Below are 17473 nucleotides of genomic sequence, written 5' to 3'. Positions count from 1 at the left end.
ATACTTAAAGTTATGTGGCCTTATTTATTTGTAATAACAGAGTTAGATATTTATTTTGGCTTATGGATGATATGAAAAAAATGTATTGAGCCATTATTGCTAGGAACAGAGGGAGTTTGAGAACCCCCATTAGCAGGGTAATAGTCACTGAATTTAGAATTAAGTACATTGGATGATATTCAGTCTTCTCATTTGATGTCATCAATGATTCTCTGAGTCACTGTCTCCAGTCCTGGAGTTCACCTTTTTGGCCATTTAACTATTCAGCCTCTCTGGAAATCCTGTCTCTACTTCCTGAGTGCAAGGATTACAGGCAAGTCCCCACCCCGGCCATGAATTTATGTGGGTGCTAGAGATTTGAGCTCAGTTCCTCATTTGTGTAGCAGGTTCTTAACCCCCTATAGGAGCCTTCCCCTCAGCCCCGACTCCTGATAATTTCAGTATGTACAGAGACAAACCTTCTCTGCTCTGACTCTTCATATATTTGAACCTCTTTACAATGACTTCGTCTCCATCCTGTATCTATAGTCTGACTTTCTCATACCCATCTGCACTATAAATAATGGCATGAAGCCTTCTAGGCAGTTTGCTTGGGCTAACTAGTCCAGATAGCTTATCTAACTTAACCCGACTATCAAGCCTACGACCGACCTGCCACGTGACTAGCTGCATCGAAGTCTGTTCCCTTCCAGGTCTGCTTCCCAAAGCTCAAACTTCTGCTTTCTTCCCCTGCATCGATCTCTCTGCCCGGAAGTTCCGCCCCCTACTTTCTGCCCAGCTATTGGCTGTCAGCTCTTTATTACAACCAATCAGCATTGAGATAACCTCTGAGATAGCAATTGAGATAACAATTCTAGATTTCCTCTAGGCATAGGGGATTGTCTGACCTTCAAGTATCAAAACCGGTGTGGAATTTATATATTCACAAATATAAGGACGGTGATAAGCCACAGAAATGACAATAGCAATATTCTGCCAGCATTTAACTCTCTGCCCTTACAGAATTAACTGAATATACAAAAACACACCTTCACACAAAGTGAAGAAAAGTAACCCCAACATATGCTAGAGTATGTGCCTAACTCAAAAAATCCTTTGAAAGGGTTCTTAACATCCACCAGAATTATCATTTGATTAATCCCACCACCTCAGGCAAGTCCCTTTTCTTCCTCAGCTTAGGTTCCATGTTGAGTCAATATAACTTTGCTGCCTCTGCCCCAACATCCTTGTCTCTTTCTCCTTTCATTATAGTGCTTGGCAAAGTCCATGTCCTGGCTCACCTGGACTATGACAAGACCTCACTGCCTCTCGCGGCTGCAGAGTGACAGATCACCGTACTTCACAGGACCCTTCCTTCATTCTCTTCCTTTGTTTGCCACCCTAGCTTCCTTTGTAGGGATACACTGGTCCCTACAGCCTATGCCACTTTCTGCTTCATGCGTCATGGTTCCTAGAATGTTCCCTGACCTCCATTTTCTGCCCATGCACGTGAGGCTCCGGTGTTTCCCTAACAGAACTAACCTCTCAAGTATGTACTGTAACTTAACTGACAGGTTCCCGCTGTTCCCCCAAGATTGCCCTCAGATGGTAGCCCGGAGCCTATCCTGTAGCTGTTGCCTCTCTCACTACACTAAAAGCTTTTCGAAGACCAGAAATCAATGTTTGCCCACTGGCATACAGAGTGCACATATGACTACTTGTTCGGTCACAATGAATGTTGTGAACTGTGTTGGTTAAATACGAACCTGTGTGTGTTTGAGAGCCTTAAGTCCTGGCAAACCAACTCTGCTTCCAACATCCTCTGTTCATGTAGGCTTGAACCATGCCCTCTTATTATTTCAACTGTCAGCATCATAATAGATGGAATGCTTTGTGACAACCTGGACAGTGAGTCACTGTGAGCAGACAACTCTCAGGGGCTCCAGAACAAACTTCTTATATACATGTGTGTGTATACACACATATATACACACGTATATAGTGATTTTTTTCCATACATGAGAGGTGGACTTTCCAAGGAATTTACTGCCAGAAGCCAAGTGAATGTGTAGCAGAAGTCATGTCCTTTTATCTATATGACCCTAAAATCATTGGACTGCATTTTTATGGGCCTCTTAAGGTGTCAGTAATGATTAAATTTCGTTTTTTTTTTTAAATCAATTTTAATGAAGCTTAGGAAAGGAGTGAAAAGGTATAGCTCCCCCAAGGATTCCCAAGTGTGGGGTCCAGATGGGCCATCTTAGGTGCTGTCTCCAAAGCCTAGCTCACCTTCGATAAGGAAAAACATGGTCTTTGAATAAATAGATGGGCAAGTGAATGTTGATAATAAAGTTGAAATAAGAACTTTCTGAAGTAGATAAAAATAAACCTTGGGCAAACTTGTTCGTAACACGGAATCTAGAGTTTATCTACAGTTTATTTCTGCTCACCTCTCAGTTCTGTTTTCTTTTACAGAGAAAGACATGTTCTTTCCTTAGATGCTGCTGCACACTGGTGCCTCTCATACTGTTACTGCCAAGACCTGTGCTGGTTACTTCCTTTCAACTGGACACAAGCTAGGGTCATCTGGGAAGAGGGAACGGCAACTGAGAAAAAGCCTCAGTTGGCCTGTGGACAAGTCTGTGGGACATTATCTTGATTGATGACTAATGTGGGATGGTCCAGCCCACTGTGGGCGGTGCCACCCTGGGGAAGCGGCCTTAGTTGTATCAGAAATAGGGAGCAAGCCTTAAGAAGCTACCCAGTGAGCAGGGTTCCTGAGTGGTCTGTGCTTCAGTTTCTGTATCCAGGTTCCGTCCTGATTTCCCTGCCTGGTGGGTTGTAAATTGTAAGGTGAAATAGACCCTTTCCTCCTTAAGTTGTTTTTGGTAATAATGTTTGTCGCAGCAAAAGGAAGCAAACTAGGACGGGACAGTTTATTTGCTTGAGAAAAATACATAAAAAGTGATCTTTGATTATGAAAGAATAGCAAAAGAGTTCACAAGTTATTTTTTAGTCTCAGTTTTGGTGTTTTGCTTACTGGAAATAACTGCTGTGTAGAGACAGTTTTTAAAAATTCCTCACAAGCCTCATTTCTTCCCCTGTGGCATTGCCGTACACAACCTGGTGGTGTTGCCTCTCATTGTGAAACTCTTGAAATGACACTGTATCTATCTCTTCAATTGTGGGTCCAGAGAAACAAGCAACTTTCTAGGGGTGGGGAATACTGAAGTTGAATTCATAAAGGAGAGCGAGCAAGCAGAGCAGAGGGGGAGAGGTTAAAATTGAGACAGACATATATATTTCATATGGATATATACATACAAATGTATATATATAGAGAGAGACAGAGAGAGATTTTGGTTATCTCCTGTCTTTCTGGGAAAGGAACCTCAGGTTTGCAAAGTCAGTTTAAAAAAGGGTACTACTGTTTTCTAAGTGCCTGAAAACTCCTTTCAAACGTCTTAAGGTGGAGAAGGAACCAAAGTGTAAGGCGAGGAGTTTGATTGGCTTAATGTTTGAGCATTCCAACAATAAAGACTATCACAATAACCATACAGTCTCCCATTGAACAGACACCACAGAGGCGGGGGAAGTGAGCCTTATGAGACCACTGTTTTTTCATAGAAGGTGTACCCGCGAATAAATGTGTGTAGCTGCTGGGTTTTTTTTTGTTTTGTTTTGTTTTTTGTTTTTGTTTTTTAAGCCATCACAAGGGAAAGCAATTTTCTTCACTCAGGTCTGTGTGTTGCATGTGGGAAAGGCGGCAGCCGCAGGTGGAACACAGAACGGGCAGTGGTAAGATTGTGTGGGCTGTCGTATCTGGGCACAGTGGAGGAGCTTGCTGCCAGCAAGCGACCCCGCATTCCCGCAGAACCGTGTGGGCCGCGGTTCTCTGCTGGCCGACGGAGCATGTGCTAATCCGTGAGCGTCCTGGCTGCCGCTAGATGGCGCTGCACATCGGTCGGAGCGCGGTGCAGCAGCTCCACAGACCCTGCGCGGTCGTCGACCCGGTTAGTCCCGGCACCCGCGCCCTCCGCGGCGGCTAGGGAGTCCGGGCGGGGCGGGGCGGGGCGGGGCGCGGCTGCGCGTCGCTGCAGCACGGTGAGCCAGCCGGCTCCGGCGGGAGGCGGCGTGGTGATGTGCGGCGGGTCCCGCGCCGCCCCCGCCCAGCCCGCCGCACGGTCACGTGCCGCCGAGGCGCTGCGCACCCCTCCCCTCCCCGCTCCCCGCGGGCGCCGGCGCGAGAGGAGGGCGGGGCCGGGGTCGCCTCGGGCCGGGCGCGAGCAGCGCGCGTGCGCCGCGCCCGGTGAGTGCGAGCGGGGCCGGGCCAGCGGGCCGCGGCGGGGACGGGAGTGGGGGGGTAGCCGGGCGCGCGCCGGAGGGGGCAGCGGGGGAGGGGCGGAGCCGCCGCCGCCGCGACTGAGGGAGCGTGGGCCGCGGCGCGGCGCGGTGCGGCTCGGCGGCCGCCTGACCGGTTGCCTTCCCCGGCGTCTCCCTCAGCCGCCCGGAGGACCCTGAACGACGGCGGCGCCCGCGAAGCCTGAGGAAGCGGCTGGGCCCGGGCATGGTGGCCTGGGGCGGCGCGGAAGGTGAGCGACCCCCGGGCCGGCGGGTGGGGGAGGGGCGCCGCCGCCGCCGCCCGCGCGGCCCGAGGCGCCGGGGCCGAGGCCCGGAGCCCGCGGTGCTGCCGCGAGGCCTCCTGCCCGCCGCGCCGCCCCTGCGCCTCGGGCCGCCGGGTTATGTAACGCGTGACCTCCCGATCCCCCGCCTCCACCCCGCGCTCCGTCGCGCGCGGACCCGGGCGCCCGCGGCCCTGCCTCGGCGTCCCGCCACCGGCGTCCGCAAGTCACCGGTTCCCTCCTGCGCCGGCGCTTGGCCAGCCATTCATTCCCTTGCGCGTTCGTTCGAGCGTCCGCTCCATCGGCGTTGGCAGAACGTGGCAGTGGCACCCGGGGCCCGCGCCCGCTGTTCTGCGTTCGTCCCCGGTGCACCGGCTTCTCCCTCTGCCTCGTTCTCAAGCATCCCGGAGGCAGTGTTCTTTTTCCCTTGTCACTTCTCTGTCCCCTTCATGTGCAGGACACCTGTCCCCAAGTGTCTGTACAGGTGCTCAGTTCACACTTGGGTGTGCTGTTAAAATAACAGTCGGCGTAGACCGAGGGGGCACTTGTCTGTTTGGAGACTTCCTGTCCCGGGTTTGTGAAGCCCCGACCTTCCTGTAGTATCGTTCCTTAATTGTTTAAAAAACACTACAGGTGATACATGCCTAGGATTTCACTGTGTTTTTCTTGGGCCGGGTATAAAGTAGAAATGGTAAGTAGATAAAAACAGAGACCTCATAAAAAGGATCTGTAACTATTAAGGACTATGTAACAACTCTTAAATTATCTGCTTGGTCTCTGGCTTCTCTAGTCCCTGTTCTTCCTGTAGGTAGAATAATAATACTATAATCTTGTTCCTATAGAGTGCACATTAGCTCAGCTTAACGTTACCTCCATAAGTCTGTTTTTCCACATTGACACCGGGCTTTGCCCAGGCAAATACTGCTAGAATGCCCTTCGCTACCTGTGCTGGACACTTGGAAGCTTACCATCCAGTAATCCAGTCTGCAAGAGTGCACACGTTCATTGCCTAGCCTAGTTACTTGCCATTTTTCTTGAATTTCTCTGTCTTCTTGTTTGTGTCTCGTAGGTCTTTTGAGGTCAGTGTGCCCTAAATCGTGTATCTTATCATGAAACTTTACTGCTTTTTATGGTAAATAATGTGTATTTGTTTCATTTTTTTAAAGGGTGGGAATTCACTTTTAACATTAATTTCTATGTCATCTCAGGTAGAAAAATACAAATTTTCAAAATTAATGTGCTTAAATATGTAATTTCACTTTTTTAACACTGGAAACAAAGATTCTAAATAGGAAGGAAGAAAAATGTGTTCTCAACAGCCAGTCATTGTAAATAGATTCCAGTGACTACATCTACCTGTTTTTAACAAATGTACAGTATTTAATGGCTTTTGAAGTGGAAAGATCAAAGCATTTAGGTATGGGCTTGAATTTTGTCTCTGCTAATTCACCTTGGACAAGCTTTTTATTCATAGTTGGGAGGTCATTTTCCAGTTTGTGTAGCCGACTAATAAACTAGTTCTTAAGTGAAAGGCATTTAATAAGACTATGAAACTACAGGTACTAGCTAAGTGTTTTCTGTGGCATACTCTTGTAGCTCTGTACTAAATAGGGCCAGATATGCTGGAGAGGAGAAGGCCATTAGAAGAAAACAAGACACTGGAGAGCTTAGCCTGCTGTCTATAAGTGAACAGATACTGAAGGCTGGTATGATTCTAGCGTTTTATTAGAATGTAAGGGATTGTAAATCATAGTATGAACCAGGTTCGGTTCATCTCAGAAGTAGGTAGGCAGAGGCAGGGGGATGTCTGGTGGTTTGAAGCCATCTGATCTACATAGTCAGGTGCAGACCAGTTAGGGCCTGCATAGTTAGACTCCATCAGAAATAAAAACCAAAATAAATCATAGGGTAAGTTGAGCAGAATATTGAAAAACAAACAACCAAAAATACTTTTTTACTTCTTCTCTAGGAACAACAGTGCCAACTGAAACAATGTGGATATTAATAGACACTTTAAAATTTTAATTTTCTTTGAATAGAACTTGAGAGTATAAGAAGTGTGAAAACTCAGACACGTTGCAGGTTCTTTTAGTATCTCATCTCCTTGCAATCCATGCAGAGATGCAAGTCTAAGTTCTAGCATTATCTTCCTTAGATAGTTGGATTAGTGCCCTCACTGGTGTCCTTATTTTGCTGTCCCTCACATAGCAATCAGGAGGTTTTGAAAAAGAACGTGGATTGAACTTTTTGTAGTTAAACTATTCCAAAAGCTCTGGGTTACATACAGAATTGAATCTAAAGCCCTTCTCCCTCCATCAGGGCAACTGCCAACTTAACCTTAGCCTTACTCCATTGGGCTTAGGATGCCACCCTGGCAGATATGGATGCCTCTCCTGGCTGGTGGCAGTTGTTCTTGTCTTCTATTGCTGTTCTTTACTTGAGAGAACTCCTAGTTTCCTACATGGAAGCAAGTTTTCCCCTCTTTTGTCATTTGACTCTTTTGTTTGCTTTTACATTGAATTATTTTTTTCTCTCCTTTGTATTTATGATCAGATATACTTTTCACTTGTTAATTATTCCCTTTAGATTTGTCGGCTCTCTCTTCCTAACTACAGGGTGGAGATCTTATTAGATTTATTCGTAATTTTATCCCTAGTACTTAGAACTGTGCCTGGTTCCTAATAGGCTCTTAGTAAAAAATTGTTAACAATAATTGCTGTAGTTGATTTGAACATTTGACAACTTTAGTCAAGATCCTGCCTGTCCCCATTTACTGATTGCCTGACCCTGGACCAGTTAATGACTTCTGGTGCTTCATTTTATTCAGCTGTATGAGGTCTGTAGTATTACAGCGAGTAATTGAGTTAGTACATGTGAAAGAACACAGGGCTGAGTTTCCTGTTCTTTGTGTGGAGCCCAGAGGTCTATGTCCGAAGTCTTCCAATTGTTCTCTACCTTAATTTTGAGTCACAATCTTTCACTGAAGCTGGAACTTGCCATTTGGGCTGCACTGGCTGACCCTAGGATCTGTCTCTCCTGGAGTTAGAAAGAAGTGCGCAGCATGCACTGCACCAGAAGTTATGTGGATAAGGATCTGAACTCAGGTCCTCATGCTTGCAGAGCGAGTATTTACTGAGCCTTCTCCTCAGTTCTTATTAAATAAAACAAAAATAACAACAGAAAAAAAAATCCCTTAAACATAATTGTTTCATATACCAACATCATTTTTGCTTTTGCCTTTTTTTTTTTTTTTTTTTTTTTTTTAAGAGACAGGGTTTCTCTTTGTAGCTCTTGCTGACCTAGACCAGCCTGTAGACTAGAGCTGGCCTCAGATTTAAGAGATGCATTTGTCTCTGTCTTCAGAGTTTTGGGATTAAAGTTGTATGTCACTATTGCCCAGCTTCTGACATTTTTTACTGTTGTGAGATAAAATTGAATTCATTTTATATTTGATTTTTTTGAATGAAATTTTGTTGCTTACCAAAATTTGACTTTTTAAATATTTTGTCCATCTAGAATAAAATAAACTGCTGAGAATGGCCTCACTTTAGTCTTAATGTGTATATGAGATTTATTTTTCAATCTAAAGAAGATGCTAAGTAATTTTCCCTTCAGCCATCCACCAGAGTGGCTTTCCTAGGTTTTGCATTGAGATTGTACTGGAAATATGATCATGGTGAGAGAACTTGCTGTTTTTTTTCCGTTTTCAGATGGGAAAATCATTGAAGATCTTATGGAAGTCTGTTTCTTGTAGTGTTTAGGAAGAAGAGGTGTTTGACTATCTCTGGCATGATATTTTCTGCCATCTTTCACAAGGAGTTTTCCCTACATGTTGTATTTTGTTTCTCAGGTTGGCACTCAAAACAACCTAGTGATATTCTACATACCTACCTTTTGGGCTTTTTTTTTTTTTTAAATGCGTTTTTTCTTTCTTTAGAGTTTATGAAAATGAAACCATGACTTTGTAATAATAGACACTTTGAGTTAATGCATCCTAACTGCATGGACATGACAATTATATTTGCTTAATGCTAGCTTTTTACTTAGCATCTATCCTTGGCAATGACTTTTTGTAATTTCTTTTATATCTCAGTCTCAACTTTAAGTCATAGGATTATAAGTCTTGTGCCTGAAACTTAGAAATACTACTTGTCTTTTTAACATTTTTTCCAAAATTTAATACTAATTGGTAAGTTACTATGTATGGACTATCTTCCAGGGCCTTTTGCTTAGTGGTTTTTCATTTAATACTCAAAAGCACTGTATAAAGTTGGCACACTTATAAAGAAATAGATTTGTAGAGATGATAGTACTTGGTTGGGTCACATGGTACAAATGGAATTGATTTTACTTCTCCCTGATTCATGACCAAGGGTCCTAACACCTTTGCAAATTCCATTTTAAAAGGACAAAGTTTTTCATTGTTGTCATGTGTTTGCAAGTGTATGTTCCTCACAATTAGGGTGCTTGATCCCTGGAAGTTGTAGTTAGAGGTGTTTACAGCATCTGGGATTTGGACTCTGGACCTCATGATTGCACAAGTTCTTTTAACCATGGAGCCATCTCTCCAGCCCCTAGAACTGTGGTTTATGAAGAGTTTAATACCCATTTAAACATGGATATTGATGGAGGGGAAACACAAGGCATGAGAGAGGAGAGTTAGCCATGTGTAAGTAAACTTTGTAAACCTAAGACAGAAGGGAGTCTGGGCTTCTCAAAAGAGACCATCAACATTTAAGTGTCTTAACAGTTGTATGGAGGATTTTGTAGCTTTTAAAGTTACATTGTTCTGAGGAATGTATCCTTAGAAAATTGACACTGGGAAGGAGTTAGATTTTGTCATAATACAGCTACATTGTGTGCTTTCTATTTGGCCAAGAAGAGATGATTTGAAAAACCTATGTATTTATCTTTAATAACATTCATTTATTTTGTTTGCATATGGCTATATGCGTCAGTGTGTATATATAAAGGTCAGAGGACAATTTGTGTGAAGGTAATCCTCCTACCACATGGGTTCAGGTGATCAAACTTGGATCCTCATGCTTAATGACAAATGATTTAACCCACTTTTAAAATTTACATTTCTTTGTGTATGTGTGGAGAGGACATCTGGTAGGAGTCAGGTTTTTCCTTCTACTGTTTAGATCCCAGCTATTGAACTCACTGCATCAGGCTTGACCTCAAGAACCTTTGCTCACTAAGCTATCTATCTTACTGGCTCATAAAAAATCTTTTACAGGCTGGTTTGGTCCTGTGGCTCTGTGTATGTGAGCTTGCATGTGTGCAGGCTGGAGGGTGTTGGTGTTCAGGTGCTATCCACTGGTTTTTATAAAACAGGGTTTTTCACTGGCTTGGAATTTGGGCAGGTAGGCTAGGCTGGCTGGCTAGGGAGAACCGAAGTTTCCATTTCACCAGCACAGGTCTGTATCACCAAACCAGGCTTTGCTCTTGTTGTTTTACTTAGGTTCTAATGTTTGGACTGAAGTTTACCATCTGTGCATCTGCTCCCATGGCTTTCCATGTTAGAGGAGTGGACAAAAAAATGTCTGTGAATGATGTTAGTATTATGCATGATTGATTGTACTTGAGTCTAGTATGAAAGTGAACCAGAATGTTGCTTTCTGGCTTAGTCTTTCTTGATCCCACTCAAGGTTTAAGAGGAACTTCTTGAAGGTTTAGTCATACAACGATGGTTATATAATATCTAAACTCTCATTCTTATCTAAGATTACTAAAACTGTACCATTTTCACCTTTTAGGCACAGTCTGCATTGTGTAGCTAAAATTTTGATCTAAGTTCTTTGAGTGCCGAATCTCCTTTCCATTGTGCTACGCCTTGAACTGTGAAGCATTGTATTAGTCAGGGTTCTCTAGAGTCACAGAACTTATGTTGTCTCTATATAGTAAAGGAATTTGTTGATGACTTACAGGCTGTAGTCCAACTCCTAACAATGGTCAGCAGCAGCTGTGGATGGAAGTCCAAGGTTCTAGTAGTTGCTCAGTCCCACAAGGCAAACAGGCGAAGGAGAAAGAGAGAGAGCCTTCCTTCTTCTAATGTCCTTATATAGGTCTCCAGCAAAAGGTGTGGCCCAGATTAAAGGTGTGTGCCACAGGTGAGCCTTCCAATTCTGGATTGTAATTTTTCCAGATATAGTCAAGTTGACAACCAGGAATAACTGCTACAAGCATATTAGTAGGCTACTGCTCTTCCACCAAGATCGTTAACTGCTTCTGCAACCTTGGGGAAAAGCCTCATGAAATTTTCCAAGTAAAGTAAAGTAAATCCTGAGTTTCAAGGGCCTCCTGACCTTCCCAAAAGGAAATTCGGAGGAAATAGCTATCTCCTGCCTCACACATAGTCTGAAAGGATTGCTTCTGTTGAGGATTGTAACATTTCTATTGATGCAATAGAATCTGAAACCCAGGCTGATGCTTGTTTCAGTCAAATCTTTACATAGCTTCTGTTGTAAGTTGGGTTTATAGATACTTTCTGGATTTTCTTCCCTTATTTTTTATTTTACATACATTGGTGTTTTGCCTGCTTGTATATCTGTATGTGAGGTTGTCAGATCTTAAAGTTCCTGACAGTTGTGACCTGCCATGTGGGTGCTAGTAATTGAACCTGAGTCTCTGGAAGAGCAGTCAGTGCTTTTAACCACTGAGTCATCTCTCTAGCCCCACATTCTGGTTTTTAAAATACTCAGTTGTCTGAAAATTTTGGTATTTGTAATTTCTTTGAATCACATTGTTTGATCTAGATAATTTACTGAAAAAAGTGAGATTTTTATGGTTGAGATGGAAGTATTACTAATGTATTTGTTAGACTTGTAAAATGTTGTGAAGATTGCTGTTTGGGATTTTAGTGCTTAAGAGGCAGTACTGACACTGTTCAAATTTGCGATAGTGGAGGCTAATGTTCTTCTGCAAGTCCTTTATGACCAATAGAAAATGTTGTAATTGTCTTTTAAAGATCCTATTAAACTCTCTTGAAATTAACTTTCTTAGAATCTGTTAGGTATAGCAGTAACCATTATGGTAGATACCTGTAGTCCAGGAACTGAAAGGTAAAGGCAGGAGGATCATGGTCATGACTTCAGCTACCCAGTGAATTTAAGGGCCAGTCTCAACTGAACAAGCTCCAACCAAATAAAGCATAGTGTACTAAATGAGCTTAAATTAAACTGAATTACACTTTGAGTATCTTGAAGAATGTATCTCATCTTTAAAGGCAGCAATTTTCTTTCTATATGTGAGAAGTCTTAGCATGAAGACAAAGGAAGAATCTAGAAGTTTTGGCAACTTAAATTTTCTCCTTTTTATGTTCATTTGTAGTTACATTGAATTAATGATTAGTAAAAAAAGAGACTTGCAAAAATGGAACATATAGAAACACACACACATATTGTGTGTAGGGTATGTACAGTTTGTATGGGTGTGTACATAAAGAGGTCAATGTTTAGTGTCCTCAATTGCTCACTCGTTTTCTGTGATAGGTACTCTCACTGATTCTGTAGCTCATCCATTCAGCTAGTCCAGGTTAGTCATTGCCCAGTGAGCTCCAGAGATTCACTTCAGACTCCAAGGGATTAAAGGTGCATGCCACCATGCTGGACTTTTTATTTATTTATTTATTTATTTATTTATTTTATATATATGAGTACACTGTAGCTGTACAGATGGTTGTGAGCCATCATGTGGTTGCTAGGAATTGAACTCAGGACCTCTGCTCGCTCCGGCCCAAAGATTTATTTATTATTATAAGTACACTGTAGCTGTCTTCAGACACACCAGAAGAGGGCATTAGATCTCATTACAGATGGTTGTGAGCCACCATGTTGTTGCTGGGATTTGAACTCAGGACCTTCGGAAGAGCAGTCAGTGCTCTTAACCACTGAGCCATCTCTCCAGCCCCTGGACTTTTTTTTTATGTAGGTGCTAAAGACCCCAACTCAGGGTGCCATGCTTGAAGGACAATCACTTTGCTACGGAGCCATCTCCCCAACACCAAGTTAGATCATATTTTTAAATTTTAGTTCCTCCAAGGAAATTATTTCTAGTTGCTTATCATTGATGCTCATTTATTTACCTTGTAAGTTTTGTTTTGTTTCTTCGAGCCGGGGTTTCTCTGTGTAGCCCTGGCTCTCCTGGAACTCACTCTGTAGACCAGGCTGGCCTCGAACTCAGAAATCCACCTGCCTCTGCCTCCCAAGTGCTGGGATTAAAGGCATGTGCCACCACTGCCCGGCTACCTTGTAAGTTTTACATAGTATATTGTACAGTGGAATGCACAAGATGCAGTTTTCTGCCATCATTCTTGTGCTCTTTATGCATGGACATTTGTACTTCCTTCCCTAAAATAAAGTAAGATTTAAGCTTCTTTTTTTTTTTTTAAAGATTTATTTATTATTATACCTAAGTATACTATAGCTGTCTTCAGACACACCAGAAGAGGGTGTCAGATCTCATTACGATGGTTGTGAGCCACCATGTGATTGCTGGGATTTGAACTCAGGGCCTTCAGAACAGCAGTCAGTGCTCTTAACCACTGAGCCATCTCTCCAGCCCAGATTTAAGCTTCTTAAGTTGAAGGCCTGTTACAGTCCTCAGCTATGTCAGTTCATCTACTCCACCTGGCCATGGGTCCTATTTCCCAGTTAATTCCAGAATGTTGCCTTAAGCTTCTCTGTATTTTTTGTAGTTTCATGATTTTTTATTCCTCTTTCTGGCATCACTGCTGTTTCTCCCCTTCTGTGCTCCTTTCTGCCTTTAACAGCACACACATTATTTCATTACTGGTCTCAACTTATATCTCCTTTTAAGTGTTTTTTTTTTTGGTAGTTTTCTTCACCAAGCTGAGTTTGATTGCTTTTTCTGTGCACTGATTGTGATTCTGTCAGTGCTTCTAATGTAGGGTCTAGTATTTAGTTTTATGTAAGTCTTTCATCTCTGATTACCTTGCATTATGGTTTATACTTTACTTTCCTCGAAAACTGCAAATGACAGAGTGTTTGAAAGACACTGTTAATCTGATCTGGATTAGGAGGAGAGGAATATGGGAGAGCAGACAGGAAAGACAGTCACCTGTAGTATACGTCCTATGGAATTCATACAGACAGAGCTCCATGTAGCAGCATTTGCTCTTTCCTTATATGCTCTTTTCCTCGGAGCTCCTGGGCTGGTCTCGGTCTTCACTTCCCCTCTGCATACACTTTAAATATCAGCAAAACCAGCCCATGACCAGTTTATGAATTATATGGGAAATTTCTAGAAATACATATTTCTAGCCCTGCCCAAAACCTGTAGTGGTAACCCCAGCCATACAATTAATTATCTTTATTGTTATTTTATAACTGTAATTTTGCTACTGTTACAAATCATGTAAATATTTGATCTATAGGATATCTGATATACAGGTGGAAGGGTTGTTTGACCCCAAAGGGGTCATGACCCTTAGGTTATCAGACTTGGCTTGTTTACCTGCAGGGCATCTCAATGTTCTCACTGCTTTTACTGAATTGTACTAAACTAGATTGATTCAGTAGAAGTGGTCTTCCATGGCAACACATGATAATATCATTGTTAGTTTCTTATTTGAAACTATGGGAACATTAATTTTAAAGAAAAGTATAACTGGGCATAATAGCACACACCTTTAATGCAGCCTTCAGGAAGCAGAGGGAGGTAAATCTCTGAATTTCAGGCCAGCTTGGTATACATGGCAAGTTCCAGGCCAGTGAGACCCTGTTTCTAAAAATACAAATATGATTTTATATCACAAATTAGCAGTTCAGCTGTATCAGTATTCTAGCTTCTCTATAATCCTAGAAGGCCATAGTAGTTGGACTGTCTTTTCTGTAGAAGTGTTGTAAAGATTAATCACAACGTGAACACTAGTCAGTAATGGGAGGAGTCTAACAGAAAACTCCCAAGAAAAGATAATTATTGGTCACTTCCAGAAAAGGATATGATCAAGGTCAAATCCATTCTCTTTGTTGTTTTGGTTTAGAGAGTGCTTGTAGCCACCTTTATTAATAAAGCTCTTGGAGTTCTTTTGCTCAAGATAATGCCTTAGCTGAGTGTGGCACTTGTCTGTGGTCCCAGCTGCTTGGGAGGCTGGGGTAGGAGTTAGGAGACCCTGACTTAAAAACCTAAAAAGAGGTTTATCATTTCTTATAGGAATTATTTTACTGCACTAGGGGGAAAAAAGCACAAGAAACTAAAGATGGAGGAAGAACACCCATAAATTAAGAAGTGGGGGAGGTAGTCACTATAAAGCTTGCCTGGAACATCCTGGTGTTGTACTAGATACATTTTTTTTTTTTCTAAAAGGTATCTTATACATAACACTGTTCTTAGAATGTTCACCATCTTGGTTTATAACCCCTATAAACAAGTCTAGAAATGAAAGCTAGTATTTGTGCTTTCATGGACATAGTTCCTGAGCCCTTTCTCTTGAGTGTGTAGCTTTTGTGTTCACACTAAATAGCTTGGTGTGTATACCTTCAAATTCAAAATCCTAATGTTCATATGTAGGTTGGATCTGCTAGGCTTCATAAGGTATGAAATTGAAGAATGTCTGTACTGTTCTTAAAATGTAGAAATTTGAGAATCATAGCCTGAAACATTGATGGTTTGGTCTGTATGGTTGAGTCAAAACAAAGTCTCAAAAAACAGCTGTATTTTTTGTATTTAAGTATATTATAGAGGTTGTTGATGTGGTGTTAAAACCCCAACCCTTTATGGTCAAAATAAGAGTACTTGTCTGTACCAATGTACAGACACTCTCAACTCTTTTAGGCCTGTGGGTTTGTACTTCATTTATTTAACCATTTCCTGAAGGTAGAACATGGCCTTTGTAAATTGCTTGTGTGTTTAGTCTTTCATTGCCCCTGATTTCAAGAACAATGTGATAGGCCCTATTGCACAGATTTCTTGGAAAGTTGATGCTTACCAGCTTTGTGCTCCCCACCCTCCTATTTGACAATCTCATCCTGCACCATGCTTCTTTCTGCCTTTTAAAAGGTATTTAAAACTTTAGTAAAATGCTTAGAACATAAAAACCTAACATTTTGATGATTTTTTTTTTTTAAGTTTTTAGTTTTTATGTGTACGGGTGTTTTGTATGTCTCTGTACCACATTCATGCCCGGTAACCACAGAGGCCAGAAGAGAGCATTGGGGTACTCCTAGAACTGGAGTTAAAGATAGTTGTGAATCACTATGAGAGTACTGTCAATGGAGCCCACCACAGTCCTCTGAAAGAACAGCAGATGCTCTTGGCTGTGCAGCCATCTCTTTGGTCCTAACCATTTTTATTTTATTTTATTTTATTTTTAAATTTATTTATTATTACACATGAGTACACTGTAGCTGTCTTCAGACAGTCCAGAAGAGGGCGTCAGATCTCGTGAAGGATGGTTGTGAGCCACCATTTGGTTGCTGGGATTTGAACTCAGGACCTTCGGAAGAGCAGTTGGTGCTCTTAACCACTGAGCCACCTCTCCAGCCCCCCCTGACCATTTTTTAAAATGGAAGTTCAGTAACATTAATGCAGTGTGCAAAAGATATTACCGCATTCATCTGAAGATTCCTTTTATCTTGACTTAAGATGCTTCCTGTTATTACCCCCAGATCCAAAACATGCCATCCTATTTTCAGTCTCTTGTAACTACTTGAAGCATCTAGTCTGAGTGAGATGGTAGAGTATTTTTTTTCCCACTAGCTTTTTTGCTTTGCATAAAAAAAAAAAAATCTTTGTTAGTTTTACATATGGCCACTTTTGCTTAGCATAATATTTTCATGACTCTATGGTGTAGCATATGTTAAGTTTTCTAAGTGTAAGTAACATTTCATATGTGTATAGCACATTTTGTTTTTGTGGTCTATGTCAATGTACATTTGGGGTTGCCTGTACCTTTTAGCTACTATGAATGCTGCTGCTCTGAATATAGGTGCATAGATAAATGCTTCCCTACTTTTGAGTTTGGATATATACTCAGAAGTGGACTTAGGTAATTATAATTCTGCTTGTAATGCTTTGAATTTCTGTGGGATGTTGGAGCATCTTTTGAGTATATGCCCAGGAGTGGTATAGCTGGGTCTTGAGGTAGAACTATTCCCAGTTTTCTGAGAAATTGCCAAATTGATTTCCAAAGTGGTTGTTCAAGTTGGCACTCCCACCAGCAATGAAGTGTTCCCCTTGCTCCACATACTGGTGAGCATGTGCTATGTCTTTGTGGTTTTGATCTTAGCCAGTCTGATGGATATAAGGTGAAACCTCAGAGTTGTTTTGATTTGCATTTTTCTGGTGACTGAAGATTTTGAACATTTTTTTTAAGATTTATTATTTATTTATTATAATTACACAGTAGCTGTCTAAAGATGCACCAGAAGAGGGCATCAGATCTCATTATAGGTGGTTGTGTGCCACCATGTGGTTGCTAGGATTTGAACTCATGTTCTTCAGAAGAGCAATCAGTGCTCAGCAGATGGCTGCTGAGCCATCTCACCAGCCTCTTGAACATTTCTTTAAGTGCTTCTTGGCCATTCAAGATTCCTCTGTTGAGAATCCTCTGATTAGCTCTGTACCCCATTTTTTAATTGAGCAATTTGGATTATTGGTGTCTAACTTCTTGAGTTCTTTGTAAATTTTGGATATTAGCCCTCTGTCAGATGTAGGGTTGTTGAAGATCCTTCCTAATGTGTAGGTTACTGATTTGTCCTTTTGACAGTGTCCTTTGCCTTATAGAAGCTTTGCAGTTCCATGAGGTCCCATTTATCAATTGTTGATCTTAGAGCCTGAGCCATTGGTGTCCTTTTCAGGAAATTGACTCCTGTACCAGTATGTTCAAGGGTATTTCCTGCTTTCTC

At 42.0% G+C, this 17473-nt stretch overlaps 1 protein-coding gene and 1 long non-coding RNA gene across 8 annotated transcripts in view; one reads left to right on the top strand and one right to left on the bottom strand.

Moving 5' to 3' along the window:
- Nucleotides 1-761, bottom strand: part of LOC116089135 — a 28957-nt gene extending 28196 nt beyond the window's left edge. The window contains exon 1 of the long non-coding RNA XR_004118175.1: nucleotides 652-761. This is a non-coding gene — a long non-coding RNA (uncharacterized LOC116089135). The remainder of the gene's footprint in view (nucleotides 1-651) is intronic.
- Nucleotides 762-4086: 3325 nt separating this feature from the next.
- The window catches only part of Rev1 (REV1 DNA directed polymerase), a 74625-nt gene continuing 61238 nt past the window's right edge, over nucleotides 4087-17473 (top strand). For 5 of the 7 annotated variants that reach the window (XM_031367268.1, XM_031367270.1, XM_031367266.1 and 2 more), the window contains exon 1: nucleotides 4346-4571. The gene's annotated coding sequence lies outside the window, so the exon portion shown is untranslated. Of the gene's footprint in view, nucleotides 4289-4345; nucleotides 4572-17473 lie in introns of those variants that run through there. The other 2 variants (XM_031367264.1, XM_031367265.1) reach the window with 2 other exon arrangements.

The sequence above is a fragment of the Mastomys coucha genome, unplaced genomic scaffold (assembly GCF_008632895.1).
Source record: "Mastomys coucha isolate ucsf_1 unplaced genomic scaffold, UCSF_Mcou_1 pScaffold14, whole genome shotgun sequence".
NCBI lineage: Eukaryota > Metazoa > Chordata > Mammalia > Rodentia > Muridae > Mastomys > Mastomys coucha.
This window is presented reverse-complemented; position numbering and strand designations above follow the sequence as displayed.